General features: G+C 45.8%; 1 protein-coding gene across 3 annotated transcripts in view; it reads left to right on the top strand.

The window, feature by feature from the left end:
• Positions 1 to 576: 576 nt before the first annotated feature.
• sphkap (SPHK1 interactor, AKAP domain containing) overlaps positions 577 to 23,186 on the top strand; it is a 204,942-nt gene continuing 182,332 nt past the window's right edge. The window contains exon 1 of one of the 3 annotated variants that reach the window (XM_070543493.1): positions 577 to 753. The gene's annotated coding sequence lies outside the window, so the exon portion shown is untranslated. The remainder of the gene's footprint in view (positions 754 to 23,186) is intronic. The other 2 variants (XM_054743401.2, XM_070543494.1) reach the window with 2 other exon arrangements.

The following is a 23,186-nucleotide window of genomic DNA, read 5'->3' as shown; positions in this document are numbered from 1 at the left end:
CAGTCTTTACTTCCCACTCAGAACAGAGTGAATATGAGGATAGATTGTTATGTGTGAATATGTAGTTGCATCTTAAGTGCAACTCTGTGAAAATGTTTTATTTTTGCTCTAGAGCACCTACAGGAAATAGAGATACAGCAGCCTCGCATATTTAATAAAATAAGTCCAAACTGTTGATGTTTCTTTACTTTAGAAGTCAAAAACTTTGCAGCACAATAACTCCTAAAAAGCTTGAGAGGAGAGGTGTGCTAAATCACAAACTAACAAACAAAACTCCCAACAAGACATGAACAAAAGCAGGTCTCCACCAAGCATTGAATCCCATTTTAACCTGTGTTTTGTCCTTCCAAGTCTCTGGCGAGCATTTGCTGCCTAGCACCTGCTCTGATCATTAGGGATTAGGCATACAAAGGCACACACACACACACACACACACACACAGACACACAGACACACACACACACACACACACACACACACACACACACGCACGCACGCACGCACGCACGCACGCACACACACGTCTAGGTGCACACAAACACACAGACCAAATTACTCAATCGTGAACCTCAGTGAGAGGTTGTAGCAAAACAGGCACAGCATGAAGGTGGAGACTGGATCTACCGTTTACATAGCGGCTGAAAGCAGCTGAACGTCCACCCTCATGAGCCTGGCGAGTGATTCCTGTCAGCTCTTCATAAGACCTGTTGCTGTTTGGTACTTCTTTGTGAGCACAACAATCGTGTAAATGAGGTGAGTGGGTGCCTTTTGCCTTTTATGTTTTTGTTTATTTTTATTCTTTGCAAATGCATCCAGGCACCTTTTATTTGGAGTGCTTGAGAACAATGTTGCAATCACTTGTTCCTTTTTAAATATTCAAGCAAATTCAAATGTATTCAACTTCCTGATATCATGTTTAATGATGCGTGGTGATCTAATTGTTATTTCCACACACAGTCCAAGCTAAGCCTGTTTTTTTTAATAGCCAAAGGGATACTTTGCAGCTTTTTCATATTTTTTTATCATTTTCTTGAGCCAGTATGTGCTAAAATGACCCGTTACAGGGACAATGAAACCCCACCCAGCCCTTACCACCCCCATATAGCCAGAATATCGTACTTGCAACCTCCCAGTTGTGTCTGGCCTGTTGGACTTAGAAAAAATGGAGTTGACATACCCACACTACAGCCTGGTTCCAGCACGTTTCCTGCATGTTTTAGATCATGAACACAGCTGGTTTGTTCAATTTAGTGGTGAGTCACTCCTGTAGATACTAAGGATGGCTGGGAGACATTTCAGCTGTTAGATGAATGTGTTCAAACAGATTTACTCTCAGGTGGAGCATCAAAGCGTCTGCTTTTAATGTCACGCCTGATACTTAAAACTTTATTGTTATTGTTTTTTGGAATGCTTGCAATTCCGACCAGACGTGGAGACAGAGGGTAAAGAGAAAGGAAGAGACAAAAGAGGGGTGGGGGTGGGGTGGGGGGGCAGGACACAGCAATACAGCAGGAGCAAGCTATCACTGCGTCAACCTAATGAGGAAATGCAAAATCAACATTGTTTAACTGAACAATCATGATAAAAAAATCACAGTGCATTAAGTGCCAACCACAGCCAACGTGTTGAACGTGCCCAAGTCCATACTTATGAGAGCACCATGTGAACACCTGTGTGTGTATACGCGCTTGTATATGTAAGGTCTCTCTATAGGAGCGTCCAATAGAGGGTGTGAGGGGCCACAGATCTGCCCCCCAAAGATGCATAGGAGATGGAAGCAGCTCCAAGTTTCAGAGATTCAGGAGCTGCCCCAGGGCGCAGGGACCCCAGGGAGACTGCGACCAGAAAAGCCCCTGCCCCCCTCGAGAGGCGCAGAGGATCGCCCCGGGAAGCCACGACCATCAGCTGGCAAAGTCTATTTCTGCTGTGGGAGGTTGTCTGTTGCATCTAGTTATCCCATAAATGGCCTGGACCTGTTCACACTTTTTGTCTGTGATGCTGGAAACGTCTGACTTTCTTTTAAAATGGAAACATTTCTTTTTAGAATAAAAAATTTCTATTAAAATCAGGTGTTATTAATCAGGAACTAGTGAAACGTCTACGTGCTAAGAAAAGAAATGTTGAATTCACGTCAAGTGACAATGTGTAGTTTTTACCATTAATCTCTGGAAATATTGAAATGTTGTTATAAATGACTGAAAAGATACCCAGTTGATGGAAAAGATTGGCAGTTTCATAATATATAACCATAAAAATCTGTTCTAAAATATATGGGAGCGAATCTAAATCTCTGGGCGACGCCATATTGGATGCCAGATTTCCTGCTACGGAAGCCCGTGAGGGCAAAATGCATTTACTGATTTGTAACAAATTGTTACAAAACTTTCACCATTAAGAAACGTTGTTGTTTTACACATTTACCTCCGCTCGTTGCCAGTGATGAAAGGGAATCTGACGTTATTTAGCTGGAGATTGCACTCCCAAGGATTTTTGAGCCTAATAGCCATTCGTTGGTAAGGTTGTACTTGAACACAAAAGTAATGCTTGCTTGCAATGATTTAGGTATCTACTGCCCCCTATCGCCAGGGAAAATGCACACTGTCACTTTAACCAAGTTATGTCAACCATTTTCCACCAAACCTAGATGCTTAAATGTAAAGAGTAATATGAATTTACTCCTAACATAACAATGCAGATTCCTCTTTACATGTAAGCAAATAGGTTTAGTGGAACCAATTGACAGAACTTGAGTAAATTCAGCATTTTATTTCTTATTGGTTATTACTTTTGTTTGTGTACGTAACCCTTTCAAACATTAATCCTTTTTATCAGTCAGGACGTTTTTCCAAGCGTTTTAAAGTATTTTATTCAATGGTTGGAAAATGATGATTTGTCTGTATATTATACCCAAAAGGCACCTTCTGCACTGTAACTGCTCAGTCTTTAACTTTGCCTTTTCATTTATTTCTTGAAAAATGAATCTGTTCCGCTATAAATAATTTGCAAGCTAAAAGCTTCTGAAAGAAACAGAATAAAAATATGATTAATGAGCAAGTGAACTGAGAAACAGTTTTTTACTTTTTAAAATTATGATCAGTGACTCTGATCCCTTCTTTCCACTGGACGTGAAAGTGGTCGCTTAACGCAGCGGCGTTTTACCCATTTCCAATCGAGAGCGAAAGCTTTCCACACAGCTGATCCCATGAAATCACAAATTCATGGGAGAATTGCAAAATTACTTTAGCTAAGGAGTTTTTAAGAGGAAATGACATTCATTTCCCTACATGTGACTTTTATTTAGAAATTTTCTAGATGTATACACTGCTTTTGTGATTGACTTCCTGTCTGGAGCGATCCCAACTGCAGAGTTTGACGTGTTTTGGAAGCGTAGCGCATAAAAATAGAATCAAAATGTATTGGTGGCGTTCCCTCACTTCTGGGATGCATCCAAAACATTACGATTTGCTCATCTTAGGTGTGTTCTTGCTGTGTCTTTGTAAATCCATGCTTTCGTTCTTTTTTAAACACAGAAACAGTTTTGTTTACCTGTTTGTAGCTACAGTTTCGCCGACAGCTGCCGGCTTCTTCAGGCTGACGCTGATGGTGGCGCGTCACTTCCTTCTCCGTTTATCTGCGGGCAGCAGAGGACGTTGTCGCCCTCTACTGCCCGCTCTCCCCTCTCCGACGATGCAGTCCCATGCGTGGTCCAGCGTGTAAACTCCGTCGTCCCTGTTCATGGTCCCACATCCACGTCTCCTTATCTCGATTGCTTCCTTGATCCATCTTTTGTATTTTTGTTGTTTGGTGGTTATGATCCGTGTGTTGTCCCAGTCCATTATATGGTTTTCTCTTAAGCAATGATCTGTTACGGCTGACTTTTTTATTGTACTTTCTGCTTCTTCTTTTGCTGCTCTTGTGTGTTTACGATTTGCCTCTTTCTCGCACTCCTTTCTGTGTTCAATTGTCCGTGTATTGAGTTGGCGTCCGGTTTCTCCTATGTATGTTTTATTGCATATTTTGCATGGGATTTCGTAGATGACTCCACATTTTTGTCCAGCTGATATTTTGTCTTTTGGGTGTACTAGTCTGTTTCTAACTGTTGTGTATGGCTTTGTTGGTGTGTTTATGTTGTGTTTTTTCATTGTTGCTCTTATTTTTTCCGTTATGCCTCTGATGTATGGTAGGGTTATCACTGGTTTTGGTTCTTGTCTTTCTGGGTTTCTGGTTCTTTTTTTGGGTTGTTCTTTGCTTTCTGTTTTTGTTTGTTGTTTTCCTTTTTTTATTGCCCATGTCGGGTATGCGCAGGTCTTTAAAGCGTGTTGTATGTGTTTGTCCTCTTGTTTACGGTCTCTCTCTTCTGTTATTATGTTTGCTCGGTGATATAATGTTCTGATTACTGACATTTTGTGTATGGTGGGGTGTTCTGATGTCCATAATAAATATTTGTCTGTGTGTGTTGGTTTCCTGTATGTGTTCATGTTTAGGGTCCCGTCGGTCTGCCTGGTGGTTTTCATATCCATAAATGCTATGCTGCCTTCTGTTTCTAACTCATGAGTGAATTTTATGTTGCCCGTGTCGTCAATATTGTTTAAGTGTTGTGTTAGTGTTTCTGTTTGACCTTTTGGTATGATTTCCAGTATGTCATCCACGTAGCGTTTCCATAGTTTTATTTTGCAGTTTGGGGGGCGGGGGGTCAGTGGCTATGGCTTTTTGCTCTAGGTTTTCCATGAAAAATTCGCACAGGGTGGCTGATAACGGGTTACCCATGGCGAAGCCTTCCAGTTGTTTGTATATTGTGTTTTCGTATGTGAAGTAAGTGGAGTTAGCTACCAGTCCTATCAGTTGTGCTATGTCATCTGCTGTGAGGTTTGTCCTTTTGTGTAAAGTTTTGTCTTGTCTGATTCTGTTAACTACTATGTCTATGGTTTTTTGGGTTGGTGTTTTTGTGAACAGAGATGTGACGTCATGTGAGATGAGTATGTCGTTGTCTTCTATTGTAATTTCCTTTAGTTCTTTTGCCAATTCTATACTATTTTTGCAGTGTTGGTCTGTATTTCCTAATAACGGGCTGATTATTCTGCTGATATCTTTTGCCATGTTGTATGTTGGTGTACCTATGCTGTCAACTATTGGTCTAAGTGGGGTGTTTTGTTTATGTATTTTTGGCGTTCCATATATTATTGGTGTTATGTTTGCTGTGGGAATCCAGTGTTTGTACATTTTTTCTGTTATTTTGCCTTTTTCGTGCAGTGGCTTCAGTAATTTTTTCATGTTTTTCTTAATGTTTTCTGTTGGATCTTTTTTAAGTATTTCATATGTATTTTTGTCCTCTAGCATCTGTTTCATCTGTTGTTTATATTTTTCTCTGTCCATAACTACTGTGGTTCTTCCTTTATCTGCCGGTAGAATAATTATCTGTTCATTTTTGGATAAAGCTGTCATGGCTGATTGTTCTTCTTTTGTAATATTGCTGTGTTGAATTTGGCTGTTTTTTAATATCCCAACTATGTTATTTCTGAGTTCTGCTTTCTTTCCCTCACCTGTGATCTGTTGACATGCTAGTTCTGTTGCTACAATAAATTCATCATATGGTATTTCTTTTGGTGTGACTGCAAAGTTTAAACCTTTCTTTAATATGCTCTCTTCTGCTTCTGTTAGTTTGTATTGTGAAATGTTACATACCCATGAGTTTGGTGTGGAGTTGCCTTGTATTTCTCCCCTCTTTTTCTTGTTTATGAGTCTGTTTAACTTCTTTATGTGTCTTTCTTTCACTTTTATGAACTCTTTTTCCTGTTTTTCCATCATGTGTCCTTTAATTAGTTCCTCCATTTGTTTATCAAGTTTGTAATTCCTTTTCAAGTCCAGGTGTCCTCTTTCCAGTTCGTCCTCCACACGCCTCTGTTTGGTTATGACGTTCCTTATCCTCTCCTTGAGCAGTGCTCTCTGTGCTCTTTCTATTATATTTTGTGCTGTCTTGGTCCGGATCGATGTTTTCAGCTGTAGGCTTATGGGTGTGATGTTTTCGTCCCGGCATCTTAAACAGAAGTGAAGGTGGTTTCTTAGACGTGCGCGTTTCTGGTGTAATCGTTCCAAACGGCGGAAGTCCTTCATTCCTTGTTGTCCGTATTTATCTTTGAACATCTTAGGTGTGTTCTTGCTGTGTCTTTGTAAATCCATGCTTTCGTTCTTTTTTAAACACAGAAACAGTTTTGTTTACCTGTTTGTAGCTACAGTTTCGCCGACAGCTGCCGGCTTCTTCAGGCTGACGCTGATGGTGGCGCGTCACTTCCTTCTCCGTTTATCTGCGGGCAGCAGAGGACGTTGTCGCCCTCTACTGCCCGCTCTCCCCTCTCCGACGATGCAGTCCCATGCGTGGTCCAGCGTGTAAACTCCGTCGTCCCTGTTCATGGTCCCAGTTAAGCGTGAGGAGATGAAGGTGTGGAGAACTGTCTCAAGTTCAGAGCGAGACAGAATGGGACTCAGCTTAGCAATGTTCCTGAGATGGAAGAAGGAAGAGCGAACAAGAGAACTGACATGAGAATCCAGGGTGAGAGCTGGGTCAAAGGTCACACCAAGATTCCTGACAGAAGGTTTGGTGTGGGAAGCAAGCTGACCTAGAGAGTCTCTGACTTTGGGAACCAGCTTGTCTGGGGCACAGATGAGGATCTCAGTCTCATCTTCATTCAGCTGTAGAAAGCTCCCAGCCATCCAGGTTTTAATAGTCTAAGCAGGAGGGAAATAGCTGCAGCTTAGACATCTCATGGGGCTTAAAAGAGATGTATAGTTGGATGTCATCTGCATAAAGATGGTGCTCAGGATGTGCTGAAGAGGGAGCCGATAGAGGAGGAAGAACAGAGGCCCCAGCACAGAACCTTGTGGGACACCATGGGAGGTGGTGGAGGACCTAAACTTGGAGATGGCCACAGAGAAGGAACACTCAGAAAGATAAGAGGAGAACTACTCCAGAGCAGTTCCAGAGTCTGGGGGCCACAGCAGCAAATGATCTGACCTGCTGGGGGTGTAGGGGCTGAGAAGATTATCAGTGGCCCTAATGACCAGAACCAGGTTATTGGAAGGAACCATCTATTTCCTGCTTTAGGCGCTGATAGAAAGCAGACGGGGAAACTCTCAGATTAGAAAATCAGGTCAGAGCTACGTCACAGTGAAAGTTAGCATTCATAGTCTCACTCATCTTGAATCGCAACAGGGAAGGCTGCTGTTTGTTAGCATCCAGAAAACAGCAGAGAACATCTCGACTAAAAGCTAACTCCTAGCATTAGAAACTCCACCACACAGCAGAACTCCTCCAGGATTGTGTTATTTGTGGAGATAACTTCAACGTTGCAGCGCAAACAGAGTCAGTGGTAGTCGCGTTGCTGTTATCCAATCCGAGATGTCCAAGTATCAGGAAATAAAAACTCCAGATCCTGTGGTCTTCTGCCCTCCTCCTCTGGCTAACTTCTTTTTCCTGAAACAGGAGCACCAGAGCTTTTCCCCCACAGAGATCGACTTGCAAGGCATTTATTTAAAGCACAGATGGTAAAACTTATGGAAGCAAAGCACATTTTCTCTGAAATCAGCTTCACTTTATGATGAAAAGAAAAATAAAGGATTACAAACCATCAAAGGAAGCTGAGCTGCTTGGACATTTTGAGCCTGGAGTGACAAAAAAACGTATTTACATCAGACGACAGACTTGTGGGAAGGATATCGTATGCATGAAAGCTGTGGTTGAAAATCCGGTCTATTCAGTTTGTTGTGCTTTTCCTAACCTGCAGTTCTATTTTGTTTCAAAACTATTATAAATTGGGATTTGTTTTTGTGTTATGAGGTTTGGGAAAACATACTCTTTTTTTCTCATTTTCACCATTTGTCTTTTTCTGCAAAGATTTGCTTAAAAAGACGATATTTTTGATGGGAAATGCAAGTGGTTTAAAACAAAAACGTGGGGATTTGCTTTCCTTCTCTTTCCTGCTACGTTTGCTGACAGTTAAACGATCGGCAGTGTTTGCAGTTACTTTAAAATAACCTAAATACAGTTTGCTAAGTGGTCCAAACTGGATACCGAGTCATGTTAGTAAGATGTTCTACGACTAGGCAACACACGTCATGTTTTATTAACACGCAGGAAGTTGTTAAGCTGTGTGGAAGGACTGTGTGTCTCAGGGTGACGACTGTTGTAAGTGTGTTCACACAAAGAGGAATTATGACCCAACTAAATGGATTAGTGGAAGGAGGCTTAGCTTTCTTCAGAGGAAGAACTGCACATACTGTCTGTTTCAACTTCAAATGAAGTATTTTAGGTTTTCATTGAATGTTTCACTTCTAACAATAAAAATTATAACATGAAGATTTCCTTCTGCTGCATAAAAGTAACTCATAATGTTTAAAATATGCAGTTATGAAATGTTTTTTATACTTTTTTGTTAAAAAATTGAAACAAGAGAAAACATTCCTATTAGTAAGGAGACAGATTTTCAAAGTAAAATCTGCTAAATAAAATGTATATGCGTTCATACATTCATATGACCTCTGCAGCCACGACACATTAGACAAGCCTCGACAGGTTAAATGTTGTTCTTTTCATAAAAATTATTGTGATCTGTTGCAAACCAAGAAATGCCTGATTTGCTGCATCATTGCAGTTTTGCTAAAGTTAAAGAGCAAGTCACCCCCTACCGGAGTCTTACTCCACTCCAACCTCCTGTTTGAAAAATGCAACAATTGTTGCCTGGCAGACTGAGAGGGCGGAGCTGCTAACATGCACACACACACACACACACACACACACACACACACACACACACACACACACACACACACACACACACACACACACACACACACACACACACACACACACACATTCAGACACATTCCTATTTAGGGCTTAAAACTTCTAAACCCTTTATTTGGTCAACACAAAATCCTGAAACATAAATAAATATTTAATTTAGATTTTGCAGATGAACGATATAACTTGTGATATTTGACTTCCTGTTGGCATCATGCGAGTGGGATTTCAAACACCTGTGTCTTGTTTGTTCAGTATAAGAAGATCGTCTCTTCAGGGACTCACAACCCTACAGCTGTTGAAGAAGTTGATGCAACTGTCAGTGAAGCCATCACTGTCACAGTTGCTGCAAGGGCTGTCACAACTAATGTTCGTGTCTCCTCATTTATCGCTGTCAAAAGCCAAAGCAATGAGGAATTCATTGGATCTTGGAACACAGAAAAATGTCAGGCTAAATTTTAAATGATATGTAACAGATTAACCACATTTTTCATTAAGCAGACTTAGATGTCACCAGCGGGTGCCAGATCTGGTGACTTTAAGGAAGCCTGTCTGACAAAATGATGTCAGCCAACAGATCTCAAAAAGCAACACAGCACACCCTGTTGTAACAAAAAGTTAAAGAAAAATAAAACCTAGAACAGCATCTACAGCACTGGCATAATTAAAGCTACTTTCTTGTCCCTTTCACCCTTCTGTGGAGAAGCTGAGTTGTCCGCTAGTTGTCTGGTTGTGCCAGAGATTCATAGCCTAGTCAACTAGACCAAATTCTTGCTTTGCAAAGTTTGGTCTAGGCACGCTCCATTGTAACCTCCGCAGCTCCTACCAGGACTCTGGCTGGCCAATCACAGCTCTCTAGAGGGGTTTCAAACACATAAAGAGCTGTGATTGGTTCATAATGGTGGGCCAATCGTGCTCTATCTGCTTAGTGAACAAATCACAGAGCTTTATCCACTTTGTGGGCCAATCGGGGCACTCCATATGCCTGGTGGGTGGGATGATGCAACAGAGTGAAACAAGAGTATGTCACATTCATTGTTCAGTGGAATGCGGAGATCATTTGAAAGACAACGGTAGAACCCGCCCCACAACCGAGAGCCGTCAATAGAGCGTGGCCAGACTAAATAATACATTGATTTAATCTGGCTTGCCAGGCTAAAGCCCCCTTCAGACAGGCCATGAAAAACGGAAATGTTCCGGACTTTGTCCGTAAGAACTTTGTGTCTGAATACAAACATCCGGATAACGTGTTCCGGAATTTAACCGGACGAAGCCCCTAGTTACAGGTCCGGACTTGTTACGGACAGGGTGGCTGCTTCAGACTGGTGAGGTAGAGTTCCGGACAAGGGGGAGGGGGAGGAGAAGGGGACCGGGGGACACTGTGCGCACCTAGATAGCTCGTTCCTGTAGCATGCGGCGAACCACAGCAGCTCGCCTCCTACGGTACCGCCTAGACGCGTGACGGAGCGCTTCACACCGCTTCAGTGATTCCTTTAACCATTGAGCTTCATCATCCAGGTCTCTTATGTGTCTTCGTGTGCGCAGAATTATGCTTAAGCGCCTCGTGATTTTTATCTTGAGAGGCGCTATAGAAATGATATTTTCTTCTTCTTCTTCTTAACATAAGTCCGATTCCCCGCCGCCGTCAGACATCTGGAACTTTTCCCTGCTGTGTGAACGCAGCCGAAAGGACAAGTTCCGGTACAAAAGTGGTGTGTCTGAAAACACAGTTCCGGTTAAAAACCGGATTGAATTGTCCGCAAATGTTCCAAAATGTCTGTCTGAAAAGGGCTCAAGTTACTTATATAAGATAAGATAACCTTTATTAGTCCCACAAGTGGGAAATTTGTTTCGTTTACAGCCAAAGTGAAAGTAGTAAAAGTTATGCAGCAAAGGGAGAAAACACTAAAATACAATAAGTTTGATTATAAGTAACACAGTAATATAAGTAACATAGTGATGAAGTAATATAAGTAACCTAGTAATGTAGCAAAATAAGTAACATAGTAATGCAATTATGCAAGTAACATAGTAATGTAGTAATATAAGTAACATAGTAATGTATTATTATTATTAAGTTTATTTCAAGACATAAAAAATATAGAAAAATATTATATATATATATATATATATATATATATATATATATATATATATATATACATACTGTGTATTTTAAACATAGCAACCATGTACATCATACAGACAAAACAAAACTGAACAAAAATAAAAGAAACAATCATGCAGGGGGTGCAGGTATGGATCTCATTTCCGCATTCCTGTGGCAGCCTGCCCTCCAATTTTATTTGCACAGTAAACACTTCCCCCAACGACATTCCACGCAAACACACACTTAGGGCCTTTGGAGTGAGCACACTCAACGGCATTTGCCAAGGGGATCTTTCAGCCTCATCCCAAGAGCCGGTGCTCTCTTCTAGTTTTAAACTGCACTTAGACACAGAGGGCTCTGTGGGGAAGTGGGCTTGTGTGGTTGCATCGGGGCTGGAGGATAGGAGGTTGGAGATGGCCATCTTGTTGGGGTCTGGGGTGGTGGGAAGCTTTAATCAGCGTTGGGCGGGGGAGCCTACTCATCAGCACCCCAGCAGAAAGGGGCGAACTCTGGGAACCGGTGATGGTTGTACTCATTGTGCAGCAGTACCAGGACCAGAGTGAATAGGGTGTGTATGGGGAGCATGAGCGGGTGTCCGGCGTGCATTTTTGTAAGTCTTAGGTTGTTTGTGTATGTGTGAGCATGAGGGAGGGAGTGTGTGAATGTGTCTGTATATGGCTGTATATGTCAGGTGGAGTCTTGGACTCCTTCCCTCTCCTCGGACTGCTTGTGCTACTACGCATCTTCGCCTACCCCCACCCCCCCCCCACCCCACCCCCACCCCCTGCCACATTTGGTGTGGAGTGTGGTGCCTTGGTCTGCCTGAGTGTTCGCAGCTCCCGGGTCAGGGGGTTTAAGATTTTTGGAGTCCGCCTGATTGATCCCGGTGGCTGCCTGGTGGGATCTGAGTCCCTGGGCTCTGTTGGGTCCCTGACGGGGCTGGTCGCCCCTGGGTCCCGGGTTGCTGGGTTCCAGGCTCAGCTGGTTTGAGGGTGGGAGGCTGCAGGCGGGCCTGTGGGCTTGCCGCTGATATCCCCGGGACTCTGCCGGCTGCTGGTTGTGGCTTCCCGGGGCAATCCTCTGCGCCTCTCCAGAGGGCGCTGGGGCTTTTCTGGTTACAGTCTCCCTGGGGTCGCTGCGCTCTGGGGCAGCTCCTGGATCTCCGGAACTTGGAGCTCCTTTCGTCTCCTACACATCTTTGGGGGGCAGACCTGTGGCCCCTCACACTCTCTATTGGACGCTTCTATAAAGAAACCTTACATATACAAGTGCGTGTACACACACAGGTGCTCACATGGTGCTCTCATATGTATGGACTTGGGCACGTTCAACACATGTCTTAAGGCTATGGTGGGCACTTAATGCACTGTGATTAATTATCGTGTGATTGTTCAGTAAAACAATGTTGGTTTTATATTTCCTCATCAGGTTGGCACAGTGATAGTGTGCTCTTGTTGTATTGTTGTGTGTTCCCTTCTGTTTTTTGTTTGTTTTTCTCTTTCTGCAGGTCTAGAAGCAGACTGTTGTTCACCATTCATTGTTTATTTTTGTGGACCCTCCCCCCCCCCCCCCCCCCCTCGTTTCTTCCTTTCTCTTTCACCTCTGTCTCCGTGTCCGTGCATTCAGACATCAATTCTGTTTGCTTCACAGCAGACAGGACACGGAAAAAAAAAAGAAACAATCATGCACACAGACATTGCTCGAAAAGGAGTGGGAGGAAGAATAACATATTTAATCCCACTCCATATTATATTCACCATAGTTATCTCAATATTACTTCAACCAACATCGTATCAACACTATAATGAATTAAACTTACACTCCTATACACAATTTGATATATTATAAAAATTACAATGATAGTTACAACAGCATCAGTATTAATCCTGGAGACATTGTAAAGAATATGTTAAATCCATAACAATCAGTAGCAATCAAATACCAACTTTCTCACTGTTATATTGTAACAAAACCATTTCCTTGTATTTGAGTTTAAATGTATAAATGTTTGGACAAAACTCTCCCACACTAACAGAATGTTTCAGTTTGAACATCTTAGGTGTCTTCTTGCTGTGTCGTGGTTCTAATTCCATGCTTTCGTTCTTTTTAAACACAGAAACAGTTTTGTTGACCTGTTTTGTAGCTACAGTTTCGCCGACGGCTGAAGAAGCCGGCAGCCATCGGCGAAACTGTAGCTACAAAACAGGTAAACAAAACTGTTTCTGTGTTTAAAAAGAACGAAAGCATGGAATTAGAATGTTTCTGTGTTTTTATCTTCACACACAGCTGCATGACGGGAGATTATGTATTCTATTATTCTTCACTCACTTTACCATCCAACAGTTAATAACAGTCAGGAAACGATTTCTCATGTCACAAGTCCAGCCTGTCTGGCTGCAGCGTTCATCATCTCAACAGTGGAGGATAATTACAACGGAGGAGTCTTTTTATCTCCGTCCTCCTTTATCTTCATGTGTTTATATCACTAACACACACACAGATGATGTCATGTGATTACAGCCCTCTACCTACACACACACACACACACACACACACACACACACACACACACACACACACACACACACACACACATGTTGGGGTTATTAGGAGCGAACAATTCGTAAGCGTTAACTTACTTTTGGATTCTTCAATAAACTCTGTAAATATGTAAATATTTACTGATTTATTAATTAATTAAGATATTCTTAGATATACGGGGCACCATTCCCCTTTTTCCGGGGAAAAATTGAATCCAAAACTCTTATCAGTCTTTCTTGAAGTTCGTAGAATCCTTGGAGCAGAGACTTCTCTTCGACACAACAAAGCTACTGGACACAAAAATCTGAATTTTATAACATTTAATTAACAATTTGTCAAATGAATAAACAGTGGAATAGATGAATAATAACCATGTGATATGATTGAAGATGGATGTGTTTGCATGTGATGGAGGATGTATGAATGGGGTCCTTTGTTCTCACAAAGGAGTAGTGTGTATGTGTGTGTGTGTGTGTGTGTGTGTGTGTGTGCGTGTGTATGGATTCAAAATGGAGTCTTGAATACAAGATGGCTGACCCCTTTGTCTGGCTAAAGTGTGGGTGGCAACTTGCACTTTAACTTCCAAAGCACTTAGAATCAGTAGTAACTTAACCTTAAATCACTCAAAACATTTCAAAAGATCATGAAACAACACAAAAGATTAATCACAAATTAATATCTTTTAGTTTCAGCCTGGCCATGACAGAAACCATTTTAAGATACCAAACAATGATCAATAAGCAGTTTATTCTTTCAAAATGACCCGACGGACGTGTTTGGGACGAAAGAGGAAAACACGAAGCTACTTTTTAAGCAATAGACGCGGTTTATTGCTTATTTGAGACTATAGAGGAAACGGGAGAAGGAAAGAATGAGAGAAAGAGATGAGTTTCTGATCACCAGAACAGTGAAGCGTCCCTCACTGTTTTGATTTGACGGTTCTCCGTGTTTCTCCGCAGTTTGGCGTCGTCCGTCGGTTTGATGCTTTCTCCGTTGTTTGGCTCCACGAGTGTTTCTCCACGGCTGGACACAAAGAAAACGAAGTTCCTTTTGGGCTGAGTTTGACAACTTACAGCGTTTCTGAGAGCTGGATGGAGTTGTTGTTTCCCTCCGCTGGTTCTGTGTCCTCAAACATCAGCTGGAGGGGAGCAGAAACGAGCAGATCAGCGGTCCCGTGGGCTCAACTTGGCTCTTAGAGCTTCCGCGTGCTCAAAGAAGTCGGAGCGTTCGACAAGCGTGTCCTCACCGCCAGGTATCCTGGGCAAAAGAACGAGGTTTCTTTGTCTCATTCATGATTTATAGTCTTTGAAGTCGCGGGAAAGCTCCAAGCTCCCGCCTCCCGCAGATCGTGTTTCTGGTATTAGGCGGTGACGTCATCACAATGCTTCCGTGTGCAAAGCATCATGGGAAATGAAGTTTCTTGGCGCTGATGTGATTATTTGCTTTTCAGAGCAATTTAAGCACAGTCATTTTGGAGAAAATCACTGCATAGTAATTTCCTCATGAGGTCAGACCCTCAACATTCCCCCTTTTGGTTTCGGGGATCGCGCCCAAAGCTCGATCGTCGGAAGCACAGATGGGTTTGTTCCTCATGAACGTAGGTCGACTTGATTGTCGGAAGCACAGGTGGGTTTGTGTGAACTTAACAAATTTGGTTCCTTCAATCAGTAATTGTTGGTCAATTTCTAAATCGATGGTAAAGTTATAACCCTGGAAAGCGTCCATGATCTCAATCTCCGAATCATGCTGTTCGAGGTTGAGGTGATGGAGTGCCAGGTTTTCCAGGTGTACAATTGCACCTGGCGGAACTGAGAGGAAAAAGGTTTGGTTCGGCAGTTGTAACTCAGTGGCAACGTTATGCTGGTCATAAGTTACAAGGGCCGAGTCTACTGGGGTGCTGATAAGCCATCTGTCACCTGCACGTTCCACTCTGGTATCCATGTCAACATCTTTTAACGTGACCGTAGCTTGGCAATTCTGCAGGGGCGCATCGCTCCTGAGGCCGCATTGATAATTGGCAACGTCTCGGACAAATGGGTTACCAAGACACACCCAGTGAATATCTTTGGTTTTTGTGCATAAATCTAAGTTAGGAGTTAGATAGAGTTTGCTATCAGCATCTTGGTAAGCAAGGAAGCTCGGAGTTTTAAGGTGGAAATGTTTACCGTTTTTCCAAAAACCAACGTTTAGCATGGACTTAAGCCTATAGATGTGAGGTGTCTCAATTATGGGAACATTTAACAGGAAACCGAGTTCTAATTTTTCTGCATCAACGTGAATGGGAATTGCACTGCCTAGGCTGTACGCTAGGTGGATTTGTGAAGTGTGTACAGTGGAGGGAGTAGCAGCAGTCAAAACATCTTTGAGCAGATCCATTGGTACCAAATACGCAGGAATGCGACCTTCAACCAGGCTGTCCAGAGTAGAACCAATTTCCCTGAGCAGGTCCTGCATCAAATCTCTCACCACTCGTGTGTACACAATATCCTGATGTATGGTGTCAGACAAAGTCTTGATTGCACGTAGAGATTCATTAATCAGAGCAGAATGTAGGTTGACCGTTACAAGAGTACCCTGTAAGGTTTTAGTAAGAGCTTCCTGTTTGCGGTCTAGGAGGAGGAGGTTCCCCTGGATCTCTGGCATCTCATCCTGGAGTTCGGCAATGTGTCGTTGGACAGTCTTAAGACTAATTGTGTTAGCCGCCGAAAGTCCAACTGAAAAGAGGGAACCCACCGCGGACACCGCAGCGATGAGTCCACCTAGAAACCTTTTTGGGCGGTTATTTTCTCCGAGGTCATCTTCAGTGACTATAAATTTTTGAAGTTGTGCCAACATGTAAGCGGTGGTGCGCTTGGCATGTTGAACAGTACCAATAATGGACTTGTGAGGAGGAGGGGCCGGTATCACGTGTTTGTGATAGACGTCCCACGGGTCCAAACGGACAACGATACGTTGCGTATGAATGCGGCAGTGTGTGATCAACAATCCGGGGTTGTCTTGGAGGACCATCCCGGTTGGTGGTCCCGGTTTAATGGTGGCTGATGGAGTGGCTGCCGTTGATCCAAAGAGGATGCAGAAGATCCAGAGGAACTCCATCCTGTAATGGAGAGACTCGTGGTTAGTGAAAAGAACGGCGGGGGGGGGCTTGGTTCTTTGTCGGTTAGTACATGTTAGTGGGTTAAACGTGCACTTCCCCCCCTTTTCCATTTCCATGCATAGAACTATATAGCGACTACGTCTACCTCCTGCGGGGAGTCTGGTCTCTGTACCCGCGGGGACGGTTTGACGTAGGGTTTGATTTGGTTTGCATGCACCCATTTGTAGACAGGCTCCTGTCTCGCTTTGGTGATGCGTAACCTGTATGCAACTGGAGAGAGTTTTGCCACGATCTCAAATGGTCCTGACCAGCAGGGCAGGAACTTCTTAGCTTTGCGTGCCGGTTGGGCGAACCGAAAGTAGAATACTTTGTCACCCACCTCGTATTCGCGGCTGGTTGTCTTTTGGTCGTAGTAGGCCTTAGCGCCTTCTACGTTGGTCTCCAGTTTCTTCTGAGCGTGCGCGAACGTAGCTCTGAGGTGTGTTTTCAAGTCTGCCACATACTGATGGGCGGTATAGGCAGTGGCAACACTGACATCCTCTGGGTGATACAGGAGGTGCAGTGGTAGAGTCATCAGTCTGCCGGTCATCATCTCAAAGGGCGTAACCCCCGTGGATCGCTGTGGAGTGGACCGTATGGCCATCAGGACCAGAGGGAGCTTGACGTCCCAGTCCTTCCCAGTGGAGCAGACGTACTTTTTGAGCATAGAGACGACCGTGCGGTTCATCCGTTCGACCTGTCCGGATGACTGTGGGTGATAGGGGAGGTGGAATCTCACTTCCACTCCCAGAAGTTCAAACAGGGACGTCATTACACTGGATGTGAAATGAGTTCCCCGGTCAGAGTCAATGCAGAGTGGAAGTCCCCATCGACTGAAAACGTGGTTAATCAGCAGTACAGCGGTTGTGACGGCTGCATCGTTTGGCGCTGGAAGGCATTCCACCCACTTTGTGAAACTGCAAGTTACAGTTAGCATATATTTGTTTCCTCTTGCCGATTTGGGAACCGGTCCAACCCAGTCGATCTGCAGGTGGGACCAAGGGAAGGTTATTCCCCTGCGTTGCAGTGGTGCTCTAGCAAGCGGCTGGGAGGGTTGAAACTGGGCACAGACGAGGCAGCCTTGGACATAGCTGTGTACGTCCTTGGACATCGACGGCCAATATGCTACTTCTGTCAGTGACGTGAGGGTAGCTTTTGCTCCGCGGTGACCTCCAACCGGAGTGTCGTGGGCGTAGGCAAGCATGACTCCTCTGTGGTCAAGTGGAACAACCCAGCGCGGCGGGCTGTGATCGTCACGCATGTAAACTAACAAATCGTTTTGTAGTTTCAGGTGCGCGAGTTGACGATGCAGGGTTACCAAATCTCGGCTTGCGCCAGTAGGTGGTGACGGTTGTTCAGGCATCGGGCCCTTTTGGAGAAGCTCGCGGATGAGCTTCAGGTCAGGATCTTGTTCCTGCATGGTGACTAGGTCCGCGTCCTGTGGTTTCCTGCCTAGAAACACGGGTACCTCAACGGTCCGAGGTTCGTCTGCCTGGCTAGCATGGCGACGAGTAATCGCGCAGACCTCGTGAACGGCCTTGGGTGGAAGCCACTCGTCTTTGAATTCCCAACAGGTTCCCTGGTCAGCACCGAGCTTAGCAAGGCGGTCAGCTTCGTCATTACCATCTTTCTCCGGACCTAGGGTCCTGGAGTGACCTTTGACCTTTTTCCAGTAGACCATTATGCCTTTCTCAGTGGTGAGCAGATCACACGCTAGGAATAACTCCGAGTGTTTCACGTCTCTGTTCCTGGCGTTTTTCATGTTGTTCTCCTTCCACATGGGGAAGTGAGAGATGAAGCTGTGTCTAGCGTAGTTTGAATCAGAGCAAAGGACGATTTGAGTGATGTCCAAGGCTGCCGCCTGCTGGAGGGTTATCAACACTGCAGCAATTTCGGCGTACTGACTAGACTTTTGGCCCAACCGGTAGTGATTTGGTTGCTTGGTGTCACAGTCCACCCAAACGACTCCAACCCCGGCACGGAGCTGGCCTTCGTGAAGGTAGGAGCATCCATCAGTGTAAACTTTCGGAAGCCCTTGGCAAACATTCTCATCAAAGTAGCGATGATTGGATGCGGTTGGGTAGACTGCGGCAGGTGTGTCCAGGGGGCCCATGACGGAGTCAGAGTCACAGTGCTGGCAGCCAGCTAGCCCTTGTCCTAGCGCTAGCTTGGTGTTCTGACCATACTTGACCTCAATGTTGTATCCTTGGAGCACCATCCTCCACGTCGCAATGCGGCTGTTTGACACTCTTCCTTCGCGCAGACGCTGGCTGTTTAGGAAGGTAACAGGCTGATGACACGTTTCAATGATCACTTTCTGTCCACCGATGTAACTACGAAAGTGTTCGACGGCCCAGACTGTAGAGAGGAGAGCTCTCTCGCAGTCTGAGAACTGGAGTTCCACCTTGCTCAGAGGCTTGCTGGCGTATGCCACAACTCTCATGTCCTGATCGTGTTTCTGCTTCAAAGCAGCGCTCAGGCAGTGAGAGGAGAAAGTAGCCTCTATGTAGAACTCTTTATCCTTGTCTGGGTAAGCCAGACAGGGTGCGGACGCCAACTTCTGTTTTAGGAACTGGAAGGAGTGTTCTTGGGGTCTGTCCCACACGAAAGGTGTGTCGTTCTGAAGCAGCTCAGTGAGGGGCCTCGCTATTTCAGCGTACTCCTCAATGAACTGCCTGGAGTAGTTGCAGACTCCGAGGAAGCTCCTGAGTTCAGTCAGATTAGCTGGGGCTTTGATGTCCTGAATGGCTCTAATGCGTCCCGCTTGGGGCTCGACTCCATTAGGGCCAACCAGCAGTCCAACATACTCCACTTTGGTTCGACACCACTGTCCCTTGACAATCGCCAATTTAGCTCCGGCGTCAGCGAGCTGTTGCAGCACGTGACGGAGTTCGGCCAGGTGCTCCTCGAAGGTTCGACTCCTCATCAAGATGTCATCGACATATATGAGGTTCCCTCTGGAAGCAGCATCTGACATGGCTTTGTGGAGGAAGATGTTGAACTCGGCAGGTGAGTTAGAGTAGCCAAAGGGGCAGCGGTTCCAAGTATATTGGCGATTTCCAAAGGAGAAAGCCAGTTTATACTGGTCCGCCGGCTCAACCTTCATGGTCCAGAAGCCGTTGGCTACGTCAACCGTAGAGAAGAAACGAGCATCTCTGACTCTGGCTAGCTCCTGATCTAAATGGATCATAGGCCACCTGGAGAGAGGTACTTGTTTGTTCAGTGCGCGATAGTCTATGGTGAGACGCCATTTCCCAGTCGGTTTCAGAACCGGCCAGATGGGAGAGTTGTAAGTGGAGTTACACTCTCTGATGATGTTTTTCTCCTTCAGCTGATCGAGGATCTCCTGGATCGACTCATAAGCAGCGAGGGGAATCTTGTACTGACGTACAAAAGTAGGAGGGGCATTCGGGTTCGTTGGAATGCGAACCGTATGCAGGTTTGTGAGTCCACAGTCCAGGGAGTCCCTGGATAAGACGGACTGAAACTCGTAGAACAGGCTTCTAAGCTCTGCTCTCTGCTCCTCTGACTCCAGCGCATCCGCTTTGTCAAGCTGCTGGCTGACTTCGGCCTCGAAGCCGTCATAAGGTTCAGAGGAGGAGGGTCTCTGATGTTCCGGGCTTTCAACCGGTGACTCAGAGGGTTGAGTATTTATTGCAAAAACCGTTAGACACTGACCGCAGTCAGTATCTAAGGTTGCACTGCAAATAGGTTCCTCAGGAAGGGCTTCATGCCGCTTGATGGTAATCATTTGTGAAGGGAAAGTACTGAATGTGTCTACACCAACCTGTCTGTCGTTCAAGAACAACGGAAGTTGTCCGATCACGGGGACTGAAAGTTCGAAGTCATGGAATGAGCTATCTATCAGCATGCCCAAGGGCTTTCCTGCCGGCAGGTGGATAGGACTCTGGGTCGGATTTTCGACCAACAAGTACGCAGAACGATTGTTCAGCTCCAAGAGTGGCGTGCCACAGACGGCTAAGTTGAGCTCCAAGAAGTGTGGTGATGGCTCGAAGAAGGCCTGTGTGCCTGGCAGCTTCTGATGCTTCATCAGAGTCAGACGAACAGGCACTCCTTTGACCAGTGGGGGCAGAACCGTGCTGGCCTCAACCACTGCACGGCAGGCCTGTGGAATGGTCTGTCCGGACAGCAAGTGTTCACGGCCTTCTAAGCGAGGCTCAGAGGAAGGTGTGGCTCGGGCCCAAAGGACTTGATTGCAAGTGTCCAGCTGGGCCCCGAGTCGAACCAGCAGATCTGCTCCAATGAGTGCAGGTGGATCAAGCTGTGGTATGATGCAGAATGTATGTGTGACCTGTCTTGCTCCAAGTTGGATAGTCAGAGAGCAGACCTCTGGCGCTTTCAGGAGCCTCTGCGGCCAAGTAGGTGACAAGAGCCGATGGCTACGTGTCACACTGACCAGAAGGGGGTCCTTCTGACGCAGGTGTTCAAACGTCTGCTGGCTGATGGCTGACTTTTCAGACCAAAGAGCAAGGCGAGCATCTGAGATGTGGGTGCAGTTGATGGTAAGACCACCAACTATGTGTGGTGCATATGGCTGCAGGCTGACGTTCTTCAGCGAGCAGAGAAAAGATGAATGTGCGCGGAGCGGAGTTCCAGGAGCGGTTTCGTGCCTTTGCAGGCGGTCATCGTCTGTGGGAGCCGTAGGGAGGGGCATGACCTTGGAACAAGGGTTTTGCTGCTCACTTATGCTGACTTCAAGAATGGAGGATGGTCGGCTGCTATCCGGGTTCCAGGGCTTAGGTGTGTCCACCTGGGCCCACAGTTGACCCTTCTGGCAGTCGATGAGGGGAGCTAGACGTTCAAGCAGGTCCTGACCAATGAGAAGTGGTTCAGTGTCTAGCTGGCAGACATAAAACGGGTGAACCAGAGTCATGTCTTGGAAGGTGATGTCCAGCCACGCCCGGTGAGTGATACACTCCCGGGTCTGGGTGTAGCTGGTGATTTTCAGGTCACAGGGTTCTACCTGGACTGGTTTCCCGAGCGACCGCATGGTGTCAGACACGCGATGGAACAATGTGGAGCACATCAGGGTGATTTCTGAGCCGGTATCCAGCAGAGCATCAACTTGTATGCATCCACCTAGATTGGTGCTACAGTACAAACGGCGAGCATGATCATGGTTTGTTAAGTCACCAAGGAACTTCAGAAATTTAGTATCTGGTTTCTCTGGGGGGTAGATTTCAGGAGACTCCTGTGGTCTACCAGTAGTGTTTCCCCAACTGATCAGGTAAGTCCTGGCCACGCTGGGGGGTTGAGCCACGCCTAGTCATGCGGACGTTGGCTCTGAGTCTGGCTTCTTAGAAGCAGACTTTGGTGCAGGGGTCTCATCTGCAGATCTCAGCTGTTCCTTCTGTTTAGCTAGGAACTGCTGAAACATCTCCTGGAGGTCGGCTTTGGTCAAGTACTCACCTGCGGACTTGTGTTCGGGACCTACCTGTGGGCGGCGCTCCTTAAACCTTCCACTGTTCCGACCTGCTTGCCGTTGGTTTTGGTTGGGCCACTTCCTGTCTGATTGTCCAGACCTAGGCGGCCAATCAGCACCCCCCTTCCCCTGTTGAGGAGATTGGGACTGCTCTCGCGGTTTAACAGGTCTAGGTTTAGCAGATTTTGGCTTAGTGGGTGGAATTTCTGTGCCTTCGAGCTCCAAACGCGGCTCGGCGTCGGGAGCTAGGTGCATGACGCGGTGATGTGCGTCAGGCTTTTGGGGCTTTCCGCCGGCTTCCCAAGCCTGTTGAGCGTATCTCCTAATCTCCTGAGTTGTCAGTTTTTTCATCCGACAATACATTGAGACTTCGGAGCGAACACACTCGTGCAGGTTGTGAATGAACAGGGATCTGAAGGCAGGGTCTTCCTCGAGCCCAGGGCCGTTTCGACCTTGGAAATAAGCACTTTTGAGTCGGCGATAATACTCTCTGGGGGGTTCGTTCCTCCCGTGTTTGATGGAGAAGGCCCCCATTGTAGCTGACGCAGAGTCTGCTTACGTGGCGTATTCATCTCTCAACGCTCGGCAGAGCGAGGAGTACCGATCTCGAATGTCAGATGGTAGAGTTTCCATGAAACCGTGCACCGTTCTAGATGTGGTTTTCCAAATTAGCTTGAGCTTTTCCCTTGAAGAGGGTGCTGGAAGATCAAGCAGACAACGTTCTATCTCCCTGAGATAATCGTCGACATTGGATTCATTGGTGTTAGGATCAAAACGTTCTACGTCTTTAGCTAGCGATTCAATTTGACGTACACGGAGCCCTGACTCACGGTACGGCGCGTCATCCTCTGACTCTGACCCACGGTCTGTCTCAGAGGGCGCTGGATATCGCTGGTGTGCTCTGGGCTCCCAATGTTGACTCCTGGGGCCCAAATCAGGGTTCGGCATGCTGTGGCGGGCTGCTGGCACGTCACGTGGGTGTCTTGGGAGGTCCTCCTCCCGGGGCACGTCTGCGTAGTGCAGCCTGCGTCTTTCAACTGGGGCTTCTGCGTAATACGCACTGTCCGGGTACGGACTGGCGTATGATGCTTTGTCCTGCAGCTGGTTATCGGCATGCCGAATACCGGAGTAGCTAGGATGGGTGGATGGTTGAGGTGCAGGT

This window comes from Nothobranchius furzeri, chromosome 13, assembly GCF_043380555.1.
Source record: "Nothobranchius furzeri strain GRZ-AD chromosome 13, NfurGRZ-RIMD1, whole genome shotgun sequence".
NCBI lineage: Eukaryota > Metazoa > Chordata > Actinopteri > Cyprinodontiformes > Nothobranchiidae > Nothobranchius > Nothobranchius furzeri.
This window is presented reverse-complemented; position numbering and strand designations above follow the sequence as displayed.